This window comes from Castor canadensis, chromosome 1 (assembly GCF_047511655.1).
Source record: "Castor canadensis chromosome 1, mCasCan1.hap1v2, whole genome shotgun sequence".
In the NCBI taxonomy this organism is placed as follows: domain Eukaryota; kingdom Metazoa; phylum Chordata; class Mammalia; order Rodentia; family Castoridae; genus Castor; species Castor canadensis.
In genome coordinates, this window is record NC_133386.1 from 24,690,397 (window position 1) to 24,708,083 (window position 17,687).

Sequence of the window (17,687 nt, forward strand, 5' to 3'; positions counted from 1 at the left end):
AAAAGGAGAGATAGACCAACAGAAAATTAGCTGACTGTTGGTAAAGCCACAGGGACCAAGATACTCTTTACAAGCACATGTTCCAGTCCACTGAGTGCCCCTAGTACTGTGTATCAGAACTAAAACAGCCCGCTTAAACCTAGCTTGATGGCCCAGTGTGTTGTACAATCCTAAACCTTCCCTACTGAGTGGAGGGGAGAGGGGAGAAAAAAAAAACAACGGAGCAGAGAGCCCTTAAGAACCACCATACAATTCAGATAAATGTAGAGAAAGCATATCTGTTACTGCAGGATTACATGACTGATGAACAACTGCAAAGATGCAGAAAATGTTGGCATTGAAAGACTCTTATTAAACATGGGTATAAGAAAAATGGAAGAGAAGTGCTCTAACTCTGCATGACTTGATTCTTGCCCAAACCATGGTTATCATTAAGAATATATGCTACCCTCATCTGCATGGCCATGTTAGAGCCCTTGCTCTTTGTATGTGACAGAATAAGAAGTGGGCAGGAGAGGAGTTACACTGTCATGCTCTTGAGGCTAGCCACAGCCCTATATTCAATGCCATAAAATATGTTACCACAATACTATCTGAAATTTTCCAAAATAATGTGATGATGCAGTTCTACAGTCTGGCTGCCTAACAGGTCATATGGCTCCAAAGCACAGAGCATAGAACTTAGCAACCATTTATAACGTATCTATGAAAAATACATCTCAGGCCCCAAGCAGCATTCTTTCAGGCAAACATTAGAACAGTCTGCTCAGGAACTGTCTCTACTGGGCTGTGATACGTTTGTTTTGCACATGAAGTTTGTTTTAGACTCCGTCTGCAGAGAAATTTCCTGCTCTTGGATGATGACTACAAATAATAAATTGTCACCAAAAATGGACATGAAAGTTTTAAAAAGCAGTTGGGAGGTGGAAAAAATGAAGAAGCTGCAAACAAGTCCATTTTGGGAATGTTCTGAATGTCCTGGTTAAGCGAGCTTTTCATTTTAAAGGGAAAAATATTCGTCCAATGTGAATTTCTTTGTTCGTGATGCTTAATATAGAATTCTACAATGTGAAAACAGGAAGTCAGGCTTACATGGTATTTGCTTTTATGATACTAAACTGCCTTGAAATAACAGCACATTCTATTACAACTTTCGAATATTCAAAGAAAAGCTACAACACTGAAATCCTTTCTTAAGTTTTTCATGAGGGCTCATGCTTTGTGGACATTTCAGAGCAAATCAGGGCAAATACGGGAAACGTAGAAAGTGCAAGGCTCAGACATCCCAATTATATCAAAAAGCTGCAAAGATGCTGTGCAGATCCATTCCCTCCCCTTCTACATGTCATAAATTCCAAAGTGTTGGTGTCACACTGCGTCAATTGCAACCATTTATTAATATTTGGAATCCTGTCGATTAGCTTCCTAAACGTTATTATCCATTTTACTCCTTTACAGCCATCTAACACTAACAGCACCAGCCACAGTGTTCAGTCATCTCCCTGAAACCATACGTGCAGCGCCTCAGGGTGGCTTACATAAGCAGGCTTCTGGGGAGAAGAGGGAGGAGGAAATAGCAAATTGCAGGATCTGCTGATCTTGGACATAGGTCTCTCTGCAGGAGCTTCCAAATGTGTCTTTGTTTATGTTTTGGGCTCTGGGTTATTGTGGGGCACAGGACTAAGGAGGAAGGAATTTGTTGCCTCAACTTTAAAAAATGTAATTAAGATGTGAAAGAAGGGTTAGGTTGAAAACAGCAAAAAAATAAAAAAAAAATTGAAAACAGAAACTATCTTGGGGTATTCTAAAGCAAATAGTCACACATTCATAAATTTGAGCATATCTTTATAAAAGAATCTGGCTTTCGGTCATGGATATAGTTGTTAATAAATACATAATTTTACATAAAAAATATTCAATATGGCAATGATGAACATAATTCAGACCCCAAAAACTACTCTGCATAAGGCATCTATTGTAATGAATGCAGTGTTTCTTAGTTGGATTATTAAAGACCCCAATTCTCTACTTGATGGCACTTACTGTGTGTAGTAAAAACATCACTGACTCTGAGTCAGAAATCTTTTGATTCCAACCCAGCCACAGCCACATTCTAGCCATGCAATGTGTGCAAACAAGTTGACCATTTTGTGCCTTAGTTATGCTTTCTTGAAAATGTGAATTACAAGAAAATATTAAATGCTATTATTCTACAAAAAAAAGTAAAATAACTACAACAGTCTTCCAAAATGTAGCTTTCTTCTTCCCTCCTCTTTCTTCAAGAGCTGTGTATACATTTTAATAAAAAAGGAATATAATTGATGAAAATAATTATCCAGAGAGCATCATTTTGCGGCAGTATTGGGAGTGGACTCTCCACACTACTGGGCATGAAAGAGTTAAGTGGGAACACGGGCACCACTTTGGAATCTCAGGGGATGGGATAGGGAGGAGGGAAAGAGAAGATTTACTAGACTCACACAGGCAGAGTCCTGGTGATGTGAGGAGCTCAAAGGCATTTCTTCTCAGACTCCAGTCAGGAAGTGATTCTCAAAGAAGTTTACATTGCCCTGCTCTCCTTACACTGTGCCACAGTAGGAAATCCAGGACACTGACTGCTCACAAGAAAGATGCCAGCATTTCCTGGAATCATATGAAAGCAAATGAGCTTCATGTCATATACCATGTTATACAGAAGCAAGTCTCCTCAACAATGTTGCATTAAAAAGAGTAAACTTATATTCAGCCTTGAGCACTTTCATATGTGACGACCAAGAAAGTGAGGCAAATGAAATAAAGAAAAAAAACTCTGATTCCTGGTTGATTCTAGTTCACCTCCTATAAAATATTTTGAGAAGAATTATACATCATACAAGAGTGTATCCTCTCTCCATCTCTCTCCCTGACCCCCACTCTCCTGTGCACACACACACATAGCCTGTGCACCACTGTTCACACCTGTTGCACAACTTAAAAGAAGAAACTTAGGCTCCACCAGAACACAAATATACCTGAATCAGGCTGTGTTGTCACCACATGTTTAATGGAGAAAGACAGATAAGTTGCATCAGAATGTCTTTACAGAGCCTTCCAAATCAGTCACATCCATTTACTTTTGTCAAGTTTGTAATATGCACATAATTTCAACCAGTATTTATTTTCTCTTAACTAGAAGAGGGCATGGGCATATCTGAATTGCTCACTTTTAGACTTGTGACCACCTGGCATGTAGTATATATACTCAATAATTGTTGACTGAGCAAATGAACTTTGTCTGATCTAAAGGGGACTTACCATTAAACATACATATACAATAAAGTATGTTAATTGATCTGAGAATGGACTCAAAGAAAATAGGGCAGCTTAATGAGTGGGTAGAATTATTTCACATTGTAGATTCACTTTTTTTGATATTTTGTAGTTACTATTTAAAGACTTTTGCTTATATGAATAACAAAAGTTTCTTTTCTCCATCCATCAAGATTTAATATGCAGTGGAATCCAATACCTTTGGTTAGTGGTTTTCTTTTTGATTACTGTCTATCTCAGTCAGCCTATTTTTATATGGCTTGTTTTAGCTACATGAGTCAAAGCATATTAATATGGCAGCCTGTTGAGAGGTATCTACATGAAAGATAAAAATGTAGGCTATATTTATACTAGTAACTATCCGCACTATGGCATCCCTACCTTCTAAACATTAAAGTAGATCAAAGACTTACAATTTCACATAAATTAATCTTACACTAGATTGTGGTTTTAGTCCATTCTCCTTCTGGGTAATGAGTTCATGCCCATCATTCCCTTTGTCTTCAAAATAGCAACTTTTACTTTTCTTATAATTGATTGCAAGCAATTAAGCAAAGTGATATTATCTGCTTCCTACAAAATAATATAACACCCAAATTTTACCTTCATTATCATAAAGTCTTTTTCTTACTTTTCAAAAAAAGTTTAAATATTTTCTCTGATTCTTTCCCCACAGTCATGACCTTAACAAGAAACCATGATGGTCTGACCAAATGATTTCCTTTACAGAAACCACATTTTCTTCCCCTATTAGGTCATGCACATAAAGGCCTGGGTGACTCTCTTCATCCTAACTTTCATTGGGCAATGTAGAGGCTACAGGATGACCCTACAGTTTCAAGTCACTGCACACTATAGTTTTGACATAGAAAGAAATTTCGTTAACAATCTCCCAACTTTCCTTTTATTTGTAACAAAACTGTCAGAATGCAGTCCTTAACACCCAGATCACTTTTACTATTAAAACACGTGCTGTCAGGCTTCTGTTCAAATCTGTATTATATGCAACACCATGAGTGAACCCTAATGTAAGTGATGGAGTCTGGGCAATAATGATGTGTCAGTGTAGGCTCATGGATTGTAACAAATGCACCTTCTATTGGGGGGCTTGATAAGTGATAAGACAACAGGAATTTATGGGAACTCTATGTTTGATTTTTCTGTGGGCCTGGCACTGCTCTAAAAGACCTGACAACTAAACAAATATTTGCATAAATCATAAATATATCGCCCTGTTCAAAGAATTTTATGAATATTAATATATGCAATCCTTCTAACAAAATTGAGATATTAATATAGATGTTTCTCAATTTACAATGTGGTCACACCCACGTTGTATCTAAGTCCATAATAAGATGAAAATAACATTAAGTCAAAATTACATTTAATACACCTAACCTACAGAACATCACAGTTTAGCAACACAGCACACTGGAGTACAGGTTGTTTTTCTTACTGATCACGTGACAAACTGGGAGTCCAAGATTTGGTCTTCTTGCCAGACAGCATATCCTTAGCCTGGGAAAGGAACAAATATCAGAATTCAAAATATGGTTTCCATTGAAGGTATATGGCTTTCACATTATAAAGCTGAAAAATCACAAGTATAACCATGTTTTACCATTGAACCATCTTATTACTAACCCCTTTTTGCTGATAAGGAGACGTCAGCAGAGAAGTGACTAACCCTGAATGTCACAATATCACTACTCGGCTTGCTTACTTCTCAGTCTTGCCAAATCATGTCCCTGGTCCCACATTCCTCCCCTCCACCATAAGTATGGTTCTTTAAACTATCAAGTATAGTTGCTTTCATAGAAGCATTGTATACTCTACATGAAATACTACATATGTATTTTTAAATGATTTGCTTCATAAGGAAAAATCACCTTTCTAGTGATTTTTTTCAGTAAAAAGGAAGTAAGAAGTCATTTGACTCTTTCATTTGCATCAGGATCATCATTCTTCTGCCTTATTATGAAATATTCCATGAGTTCATATCAGTGATTTGACAGTTTATTTTCCTGGCTACCCCATAGTTCTTCAGAGATTATTTTATTTTCTTCTTTTATATTTTGTGTTTTACAAATTATCTGATGATGTATATTATTTCTAAAAACAGAAAAGAATCACATTTTTTTTTAAAGTTTAGTTAGGGAAAGGACATCTAAATTGTTTAGATCACTACAGAAACACAGAACAGAGAAGTCTTCAAAGGACATGGCTGTTTGTTCCCAAAATTCAAATCCATTTCTGGGGAGTTAGTTTAATGAAAACTACTACCAAAGAAAGTTATAACAATATATAGGTTTATGTTTTGAATATATTGCCCACCAAAAAAAATTTATTTTATGTAGAGTTGCTTGGATACAAGAATCTTACAGAATAGAAAAGAACTTGGAGGAATTAGTAATACTTTCAAAACAATAGAGAAATGACAGTAAGAGTGAAAGAGGTAATTGAAATTTGTCTTTGATGGGAATAGTATCTAAAAGGAATATTGTCAATGTCTGCTGGCAGATTTTAAAAATATTAAAGTCTACTGAAATGGAGAAATGTCAACAGTATGGAATGAACAAAAACTACTCTTCTAATCAGATTTCGGGAGGTGAGCCATTGTTCTGTATGTTTTCTAAGTCCTTTTTGTTTTTTAAGTACAAAGAACATTTAAATGTAAAAAGGAAATTCATGGTAACTTCACAATGTGATATACAATTGAGAATTAAAATAGAAATGTTTTCTATAACCTGAAATATGAATAAGGAAATAATAACTTGCTTTCTCTATAGTACATCTCAAAAAGAATGTAGCAGGATGTTTACTTAAAATAATGTTGGTGTTCAATGTTGAAGTTTACAGAAGAGGAAAATATAAAAATGATGTGTTCAGAGGCAGCCCCAGGATGCACACAGTGGATGCATTGTGTTCTTTTGCATTGCATCTAATTTAATGAGAATAAGGTGAATCACCTTGCATGCAGGTCAGCTCATTTGTGTCATGGAAATGTAAAGGGGTGGGGCTTAAAACTGACAAAATAGGACTGTGATTTAATGGAGCTTTTATTCACTGTGTTTTGATTTCTTTTGTTTCCTACTTATCTTGCTAAGAGATTCCTTGAACATTAAACTAGAAATCTTAATCTTTGATGCTTAGTCTTTCTTCTGTGAAGTGATTTGTGAAGCACAGTTCTGTACAGAGTCAGCATCTGAACTTCCATCTACCATTGTCATCAGAGCATTGACTATATGCCAAGTAGCACCAAAGCGAGTACTTACATTAGCATGAACTTGATACTGTGGTTTGTTTTTGTTTTTGTTTTTGTTTTTGTTTTCCCATCTCATGGTAAAGAAACAGACAAAAAAAGACTAAATGACTTTCCCAAGGACCTTCAGTAAGAAAGAATCACAAACAGGCTGTCTGGGTGTCTGACGACAAAGATCCTGCTCTCAACCTTTGTGCTATGTTGGCCTTCAGTATGAATTGCAAATATGAGAATTATTTGTTGAATCAAAAAAGTAGAAAAAAGCAGGGCGTGGAGGCTTGTGTCTGTAATCACACACCTTGAGAGGCCAAGGTAGGAGGATTGCAACATTGAAGCCAGCCTCAGCTACTTAGTTACATCCTGAGACCCTGCCTCAAAAAATGCAAACAACAATGGTGATAATAACAATGAAGTAGAAATAAAACCAATTTTTCTTAGCTGATTTGGTGATGACTAGTGACCAACATGGTTATCAAGCAGTTCTGGATGAAGTTAATAGTTATAAATAATAGCTTTTTCTCTTAAATATAACAATACATGATTAATACCTAGATGGGAAAATAAAGTTAACGGAAAATGAGATAGTCATTTCTGCTTTAGTTGAAGATTCCAGAAATCCATAACTAATAAGTTATAAACTTAGCTCAGTTGTTACAGTGGCTCACAGTCGATGGACAGAGGCCAAATATTTCATGATTAAAGCCAACAATGCAAAGGAAATTAATTTCGACTAGAAATACATAGTTTACCTAAGACATAGTTTACATTTTAAACAATTTCTAATTAAAGACATCTATTAGTGGCCACCAGTGGTTCACATCTGTAATCCCAGCAGGGAGGGAGGCTGAGATGAGAGGATCAAGGTTCAAGACCAACCCAGACAGTTTGTGAGACCCTCCCATCTCCAAAATAACCAGAGCAAAATGGACTGGAAGAGTGGTTCAAGTGGCAGAGTGTGTGCTTTGTAACCACAAAGCCCTGAGTTCAAACCCCACTATCAAAAAAAAAAAAAAGAAAAGAGAAAGAGAGAGGTACTAAATATATTTTAAAGAGATTTGTCATAAATCAAACACTTTCAAGGTCATTGTATTGAATCCTAATTTTTTTCATCCAAAAGTACTAGAATATTATTAGGACTAGTAAATACTAACAAAAACATATAAAGCCTTATTTTTTTATCTTGTATTAGTTTGGTTTGTGAACAAATTGCCACATAATATCACAGAAAAATCATGCATCATCTTTGTAGCTGAACCATTTGCAATTACACTTTAATTTGACTTGATTCTTTGTCTTGGTCTTTAATTGGGGCTACTATAACAAAACACCATAGACTGGGTGGCTTAAACAACACACACTTGTTTTCTCACAGTTCTGGAAGTAGGGAAGTCTGAAAGCAAGGTGCTGACAGACTTGGCCCTTGGTAAGGGCCCACTTCCTGGCTTGTATACAGTATCTTTTCTTGCTCCATCAGCACAGAGAGAGAGAAAGATCTAGGGTCTCTTCCCTTGCACATGAGGTCCCAGCCTCGTAACCTCCTCTAAGCTTAGTTACCTCCTAAAGACCCAGAAACCATGTATTATCATGTTGGAGATTAGGAACTTGTTTGGGAGGAACCACACTCAGTGCATAGCTCATTTCTATGAAAACTTTTCCATTTAGTTCAGATTTATCTTGTACTATTCAGACTACGCTCTGATATAAACTTACCTGAGGGGAAGAAAAAAGAGATTCTTCTTTCAAATCTTTAGTCCACTACCAAAGGACCCAAGAAAGGACCTCACTACGGAGGGAACCCTAGGACTAAACAGTAACATATGGTACTTGAAGGTCACACATAGACCTTATCAAGAGAGAAGGGAAAAAAAAAATCAGAGAGACAATATAACCAAAGAGGAAGGGTGAGAGTAAAGAAGAAAGGGGATCTGAGGTAGCAAAGCAAACTGAGGAGGGTACAGAGCAGTTAAGAGGGCAGCAGGAAATGAAAAGAGATGGAATAGGCCAAAGGGAGAGAGAGAGAGAGATGATAAAAAAGAGCATAATTTTACTTTGTTCCCTTTAAAATCTCAAACCAAACACTCTAAAAATAATAACTATGGGGGTGGAGATTTTCCTTGTTAGTAATTCCAATATAACTGAGCTTCCTGCCACAACAGTGTAGGCTTTGGATTTCTAATTGCATAATGATTTCCATGCCTTCTCTAGAGAGTGAGTAACACATTGCTGGTGGAGTGGCACAAGTGGTAAAGAGCCTGCCTCACAAGCATGAGGCCCTGAGTTCAAAACCTAATACTTCCAAAAAGAAAGAAAGAAAAAAGAGAGAGAGTGAGTGGTACTACCTGTCTTCCTCATGAACAAAATTCCCATTACTTGATAAAACTGAATGGGGTTAGAGCTGTGGATTCATAGTGGATTCTATCTTCTGTGAACCATTACCATGTCAAACTATGGCTATAAACAACCTTTCACAGAGACTGTGACTTGTCATTAATAACTCATTTTATAAAATAAAGGTGAAAGCTAGCTTATTGCTAGTGGCTACTTGAGAACCTAAAGAATTTATCAGAGAAAAGGCAAGAAAATTGCCTTACATAATTTAAATAATAACATATGTGAAATGGTGAAGTGAGTTGGTTGTTATATAAATATTAATAAAAGCAAATATCATAATCAGGCATATGTGTGATATATGTATATGTACACATGCATATACACTATTTAAAAAGGAAGATCATGAGAGTTAAAAATAAAATACCCTAACTTGGTGACAGCTGAGGAGCTTATTGTTTCCTTCTGCTATTGAAACAGTGTAGGCAGCACTAGGAGAGGATTTGCTCAGCACTGCAGGGTAGGAGGGAGCAGTAATTAGGTCTAATGGAATCAGTTGAGATGAGGAACATTAAGCCTATCGGGAAATACTTCCTCCCAATGAAAACTATTAGATAATGGAATCACCTCCCAAGAGAAATGCTGGAAATCCTATCACTGAGAATATTTAGAACTCATCTGGACACTATAAGACACTGCATTGTCTAAGATGTTATGATCTTTCAGGTCCAAAGTGATATTTCATTTTGGATTTTATTTGATAAAAAATATTCAAATCTTTTTTATAGGGAATATGTATATAAAGAGACTATAGTATATGTGTGTATGCATGTACTCACATACATATATACAAAGTCATGCATATACACATGTATTATTAGTTGCTTTAAAATAATTCATATCTGTGCCTGTGTAGATAGAAAGATAGATGTAGGTAGATAGGTATATGCATTATACATACACACTGAGATACAAAGATACATAGATGGGGTGGAAGAAGAGAGAAAGAAATAGAGAATGTTGAGTTTAAGGATCTTGTATATGTTTGTTTTTAAAGCTTCAGCTCCTCAATGAAAACACTAAAATCTGTTTAATGAATATTAAAGAAATGTGCTAAGAAAACAAGCCTCTCCATTTTCCTTATTATATCAATTATACCCTAAAAAATCAGAAGCAAGCAGATCAGTATTTCTTTTCAATTAATACTGGTTACCTATGATTTATCTAAAATTCCCATAAAAGTGACAAAAAGTGTTCAGCTGGCAAATTTAAAACGTTCAAACTTTCAGGAAGAACTGAGTGTTCAATGACCTAACTTTTTCTCAAGAAAAGAACAATCACTTTCAGAAAAACCTATGCCCTGTGGACTGAAGCATCCACTTCCTCCTGCTCACATTATCAGTGTTGCCATGTACATCAACAACTGCCTGGCTGCTGAATGCCATGTTTATCTAATGGACCATAGCAGACAGCGAGAGCAAGCACAGTTGGAGACAGCGATCTCTAAAAGTATTTTCCAAACCAGCACCATTCTTTTTTTTCCCATTTTCAATTAAGGGAAAGGGGGTTATTAAGCAAGACAGATACAAGAGCACTGTTTAGATATCTCCACTGAAACCATTTCTATCTGATGAAATGTCACATTTTTATGTCTTCATATAAGAACTAGGACAGGGAGGAAGGAGGGCTAGGGAGTGAAGTTCACATTGAATGCCCAATCAAATCATGAATTGCATAGAGAAAATTCCTAAGGACCCCAGAGATAAATTCTCAGCTTTTCCCCTCTACCTAATGAAGCAATTCAAAGCTAAGGACCAGGGTGGGGCCAACAGGGATTTTATGTAACTACTTATGACAACAATAATATAATTATTCAAAGTATTCCACATAGTTTAATTTCAGAAATAACACATTTGTTTTAAAATGTTCACAAAACATGGGTAAGTCACAAGGAAAATATAAGTCACATATAATACTACAATACAGAATATTACATAGAATACCACAATACAGAAAGAAACAGTGTTAGAGGGTTTTTTCCAATCTGATACGTTCTGAAAAGACATCTTAAAAACAAAAATAAAGTCACTATATAGAGAGAATTGTGAAAATTTTGTGTAATAATTTTAATACACACTATCTTGTGAATGTATGTGATGAATATTGTTCATAATATCACTATCCTATAATACAATTTTAATCCACCATTTGATATTCTATTTTATTCACTGTCCTTCATTTATTTCTCCAGTTCCCTAGTATTATTATCAAATATTTGCTATTACTGTCTGTTTTCTGAAGTGTACTATTACCTTGTACTATTATGTATATGGTAAGTATTTTCCTAGAATAATGCACTACAAGTGTGTTGAAAAATAAATAAAACTCAGACTTTGTAGATATAGTGAAAATATCCTTCAAAATGGTTGTAATCATTTTTCTTTCTACCAGCAAATATGGTTGTTGTGGTCCTAGGGTAACTATTTATTTGGTTATTTTTTGCTTACTTGAACCTATGAATTCTGCTTTTTGGATGTTTCCATAGGCTCATGTTAACAAAGCCATTTCCATACAAGATTACATAAATAAATAAATTAAATTCATATTTTTTTTAAAAGAATGAACATTTAATTTCTTCAGGTGGTACCACATGTCTTTTAATAACATACATCTAAGGCTGTGGGTGTAGCTCAAATGGTAAAGTACTAAGCTAGCAAGCATGAAGACCTAAGTTTAAACGCCAGTTCTGCCCCCAAAAATGTAAGAATAATAACACACCTGCATCATTATTACAGTTTGAATTTATGTTGCTATGTAGTACAATATAGAAAAGTTGTCATTAGTTTTCTAGTAGACTAAAAAAGCCATCATGCCTTCATAGATTTGAAGTGTTACCTCATAAAATTAGTAGATACATACTATTTTTATTTAATTAAATTTGTAAAATTATTGTAACTACTCTTGCATATCTGCAAAGGACCCAGGAGTAGCAATTATTTCACCTGTGTAAGAAGTAAAGTAGAGCAGCTTTTCATCTTCTATGTTTATATATTCTCGATTAAAAAACGTTTAATATTAATCTCCCCTCAAAACTGTAATCCATGAATGATATAGAAATCAGTAAATCAAAGCAAGAAGAGACTAGGCAGCAGTCACACAAAGTGGCAAGGCAAACTGCAGAAAAAAATATTCTCTTCTCTAAAGGACCTTTCTCCCTGCCCTCTTGCTACATTTCATTTAAAAGAACAATTCTCAAAAAGACACCTCCAGACCAACAGCATCCCCTGGGAACTCATTAGAAGTAAAATGTTCCATTGAAAAATTGTGGGTGTGGGTCCAGCAACCTATATTTTACAATCCTCCAGCCCCCATGCCAGGTGATACTGATGCACACACATGCACACAACAACTGGCTTAAAAGAATTTTGTGGGAAAATATCTGAGTAGAACCTAATAAAATATCATGTTTCTGTGACATGGTTCATGTACACACATATGCATATATTGGGGGTTTTTTTCTTTTTTTTTTTTTTCGGTTGTTGTTATAACCCAGACACCTGTAACAGGAAAAAAAAAAGAAAAAGAAAAAAAACAAGACTATAGTTTTATTTGCCAAGTTTTTTCTACCTACATGACTACTAATAAATGTCAAGTATTCTGCTTCTGAAAATATAAGCTTTTTGGTTGATAAAACACTTCTGTAATAAAATGAAGGATATCTTGCAAAGATAACATTGGAAAGTATTTTTTAATTGAATTGGAAGAGGGAGTCAGACGTGGAGTTGCACTAACACAATCAGGAAGAAGCCCAAGTGAAGCAGTGGCTGTTGGAAAGAGATCACTGAAAGATAAGAGCCCAACAAGTTGGTTTTAAAGGATTGTAATTACAAGGAAGGATAACTAAGCATAATTGGAGGCTTCATCTCTGGAAAGTGAGAAGGGCCAGGTGAGATGGAGGAGATTGACAAGCAGCCACAGTTCAGGAGATTTGGAGGGTGGATGTAAGTATTGGAAGCAGGATTGTAAAAGGTGCTTAACTGTTTTTGCATAAAAGCACAGACTCCTTACTCAGACCCAAGAATTAACTTAAAACAGGAGAGAAACTTGGCATCCCTGTCTCCATTTTGTACCTGTTGTCCTTTGCTCTAAGCCATTCTCTCTGCAGTCACTTTGTGATCACCTCGGTTCTCAGGAAGGACAGAAAATCTTTATGACGAGGGACAGAAACTACCCCCAAGAAACAACAGAGACCTATAAGACAGACCACCCACCAGACAACAATGATTTGTTTATCCTGACCAGTAATGACAGCAACAACAACTTCTCCCAAATCCCTCTCTAAATAAGGACTGAGATAATGATCCATTGGAACACACCTTTCACTGAGTCTGTTTAGCTCTGCATGTCTTTTGCCCCCTGCCTAAATCTTTGTCTACTTAAAGTTAAATCTCCTGTCTATATTCTGAAGATGGCTGAAGATGGGCTGAAGTGCTTACTGTGCCTCTTCCCACAGTGTGTCCCAGGCCTTGTAATAAATCTTCTTTCTTTGTTCTTCACTCTATCACTATTTGCCATATAGAGGCTAGTGGCTAGATCTGATATGTGGAATCCCAAAAGTTTGACCCTTAGGTCTTATACTCCAGTTTCAGGATGATGTGTATTTTGAAACTCAAAAGAAAAGAAGACAGCCAGAATTTTAAAAATCAGACAGGACAAAGCAAACTAACTGATAAGTTCAGTTTGTAGTATGTTGACTGTTAGTCATTCTCCTCTGAGTCTGGGGATCATTTCGTAAGAGGGAATCTCCATTTCTCTTCAGGCTTTGCTCAAAGACAATGCACTTTCCCTGACAACCCCTGCCCTGACAGTGCTTCTCCAGGTCTCTCACTCAAACAACCCTTAAAATACTTGCCGGAACCAGAGCTGCTTTAATGGCCCACTACAGACTTAAGAATGGTATAGAGAATTAAATCCACTCAGTTTACCCCAAAGAGTAGGTGGACTGCAGAATGATTGACACAGGAAGCGGATGAGAGTTTCACCAATTATTTTCGACTTTCGAGAGACAAAGTTCTTCACAAACCAAATCTGATCACATTCTCCTATCAGCCAACCTTCTTTCCCCTTCTCACCCACACAACCCCTACTCACCCTTCAGATAGAAAGTCACATGTCATTCCTGCCACAAAGCTGCATGCAATTTGCTGGGACAGTTTAAATTCTGTGAAAGGTTCTCATTGCTCCCCTTCTTCACACACTTACCACAGCCATGAAGTTAACAATGTTAATGATATTAAAGTCAATTTACTCCACTTGAATCTCCTTTCCATGTCTACTTTTGCTCACTTTTGAGTCATCAGGACCTAGGACACTGTCTAGTATATAAGTAGGTGCTTATAAAATAATTAATGAATATCTGACTGTTCACTTCCTCGAATAAATAGCATAATCTCCCACCTCTGGCCTTGAAGGTCTTTTTATGTATTGTCTTCTCTGTCTAGAGTTTTCTTCTCCTGAAATCCATGTCTTGTGTCCACAATTCCTTCAGCAGCATTTACCAAATCATCAACTGGGGTCTTTCATCTTAATATTTTAATACAAAAGGCAGTCTTCTGATCCTGCCCATAGCTCTCATATGTATTTGTTTACTGTACTTGTTTTTCCCCCAGTAGAATAAACCTCTATGAAAACAAAATCTATTTGGTTCATTATTGTGGTGCCAGCTCCAAGGTGTTTGAATGAGTAAAAAATAAAGATGTTCTCCTCTGTTATGTCAGAACAACTGAGGGATACCTCACAGAGCTGAGGCACACCAAGGGCTGGTAGAATGGCTCAAGTGCTAGAGCATCTGCCTGGGCAAGCATGAGGCCCTGAATCCAAACACCAGTACCAACAACAACAACAACAAAAAGACTAAAGAAAGATTGGAATGGAAGAAGTAAATCTGTCATGCTTATAGATGTTGTGATTTTGGGGGAAGGGTGGGATGAAGGAGAATGGTGGAGGGGGTGAATTTAAGTACAATATATTTGATATATTGTAAGAACTTTTGTAAATGCCACAATGTATCCCCGCCCAGTAAAACAATAAAAATAAATAAATAAAAAGAGCCAAGGCACACCAAAGTCTACCAAACTGATGGTAGGTAAGCAAATGTAAGTGTCCTATCCATTTTAGGTCATTTGGAGTTGGTACAACAAAGGAAGTAGCAGGAAAGAAACCAAGGAAGTGATACTATATACAAACATGAGAGTGTCTCACAACATTAGCCTTCATATCCAAAGTAGATGACATCCCAAAATTTGGGGAACTGAATAGCTTGAGTGGCAAGAGCAGCAGAGACTTTTCAAACATGAGGTAATAGCAATGTTAATATGTATTATTTTCTATTAAGTATATAAACAGAGCTCTGGCACAATAGCCCTTATGAGATATAGGTTATAGTGGAAAAAAGAAACAGTGCCTGGTTCCTCATTGCAAGTAAATTCAGATAATCTCCTTACCAAAATGGGATCATTGTAAGAGTTATTCTCTCACCTCTTTGTGATAATTGTCAGTTTATGAATGTTGTACATATTGTGTTTATTTTACTATTGCCTTCCATTATGAGTGGAACTGTATCCCCACCCATGAAAATCCACATTGAAACTCTCATTACCTCAGAAGACAACTGTATTATGTGAAAGAATATTTAAGTAAGTGTTTAAGATTGGGTAGAATCATTGTCATTGGGGTGGGCTCTAATCCAATCTAACTGGTCTCATAAGAGATTAGGTCACAGACACACACAGAAGATAACCATCTACAAATCAAAAACAGAGACCGTGCAAACATCTTCATCTCAGACCTACAGCCTCTAGAACTTTGAGAAAAATAAAACCAGTTTGTAATATTTTGTTATGGCAACCCTAGCAAACAAATATACTCTCAATTTTAAATGTTTTAATTTAAACTTATGAAGTAAGTAACCTAAACACTTAATTGTTGAAGCAAAATGGACAAAATATAAGAACTCTACAATCAGGACAATGAATTTTTTACCTCACATAAACTGACGCTTCCAAGCATACCATTTATAGATGGTGATAAAAGAGAAGATACAAGTGATCATTTAGCAAAAAAACAAACTGTCCCCAAAGAAATGAAAAGCAGTACATATTTGGGAAGGTAGACAGTGGTGTCCAAAAATAAAGTTGGCATGGAGCCATAGATCATAAAAATGACAATTTTAAAAATAATCCATAGAAGCTATAGAAAATGAGTCTAAAATATAAAGTGGAGGTGGAAGAACGGAGAAAACAAGTTATTTCCATCATCGACCCAAGGCAAGGGCCTTATAACTTTTCAAAGGTCCACAGTAGTCACTGAAGTTTTAACATAAAATGCATTGGCCTCAAACATAAAAAGAAAACTGAAAAGTCAAATTTTAGAATACGTAAGGGTTTACAAATTGTAATATAATACACTCTAGCCAAGAGTACCTTCTGCATACACAGCCGTTATGTATCAATTTTATTTTTTTGGGAAAAAACAATTTTAGCCTGTTTGATATGATACATGTGATGCCTCTAGAAGAACAGAGTCAAGATATTCAAAGGTCTTAAAATTGCTCCAAGAGAAGGTGACAAAACAACATAGGAGGAGGTAATGGGAGAGATAGGATAGTTTTATCTGACTTGCTGAATCTTGAATTTTCTAGCAATTTCTATGGGTATCACTAAGGAAGTTGTTCCTAGAAGAAAACGTTGGGAGAAGGGGTAATAATCAGTGCTGAAAACATATTTTTGTATGAAAGTATAATTTTGGAAAAAGCATATTTTTGTATTGACAATCTGTTTTTTAAGTACAAGGTTGCGTTAAATCCTGGTAGATAAAAATTAATTTAACACACTTACTGAAAGAAATCTGCTCTCAGAGGAAAATAAAATCCTTCAATGGTTTCTCAGCATTAGGAAGGGAAAATTTATTTACTTTTTCAAGAGATTGAATCATCTTTTCCTTTAGAAATGACCTAATAAAACATGGAGCTGCTCACATCAACATGAATGCCTTGCTCAATAAAACATGGCCACACTTGACCATTAAAAAATAGTGTTTCAGGGGAATGCAAATAAGCAGTCATGTTGATATCTTCAGAGAAACTTCTCTAACACTTCAAATAGAATAAAAGTCTATTGATTAACACTTAATTAAAAAGATAAAGCAACCCAGTGTGATTTCACACTTGAAAGAAGAATTATGACAACTTAATTTAATGCCAAAGTAAGAACTTTATTTTTAATGGAATACTATGGGAATTTTAGAGAGGACATAACCAATAATAAAAATCAGGATGTTTATCATATTGATAGGTCGTATTAAATTTTTAGTACTTTCTGCCAGCATGTGAAATTTGAAAATAAATATGACTAGGATATATAAAGAAGAGGGAAATTGATTGTTTAAACCATGAAAGTTAAAACCATATTTTAAATTTCCATCATTAAAGACTCTAATGCCTAGCAGTATACATCTCATAATATGTATTTAGATATATTTTCTATGCAGTGAAAGTAAGTAAATCTAGTGTCCTAAGTGTTCCACACAATATGTACAGCTTACAAGTTTTGAAATTAGTTAACTATTAAATAAGTAACTCATCCCCCTTCTTGAAACTGAAACTATCATTTGGCACTCATCTAATTTCTACGCGTTGAGTTGATACATTTTAAATGAAACTATCATTACCTTCCATCAATATAGAAGCTATTAGCCACAATGTTCTGATTCACAGATCAGCACTTCTAGG

The 17,687-nt window shown here is 35.7% G+C and overlaps 1 long non-coding RNA gene across 1 annotated transcript in view; it reads right to left on the reverse strand.

Annotated features, from left to right (window-relative positions):
* Window positions 1-2,484: 2,484 nt before the first annotated feature.
* Window positions 2,485-17,687, reverse strand: part of LOC109677691 (uncharacterized) — a 60,915-nt gene continuing 45,712 nt past the window's right edge. Inside the window, exons 4-5 of the long non-coding RNA XR_012445203.1 lie at window positions 4,766-4,827; window positions 2,485-2,643 (exon numbers count right to left, since the gene is read on the reverse strand). This is a non-coding gene — a long non-coding RNA (uncharacterized lncRNA). The remainder of the gene's footprint in view (window positions 2,644-4,765; window positions 4,828-17,687) is intronic.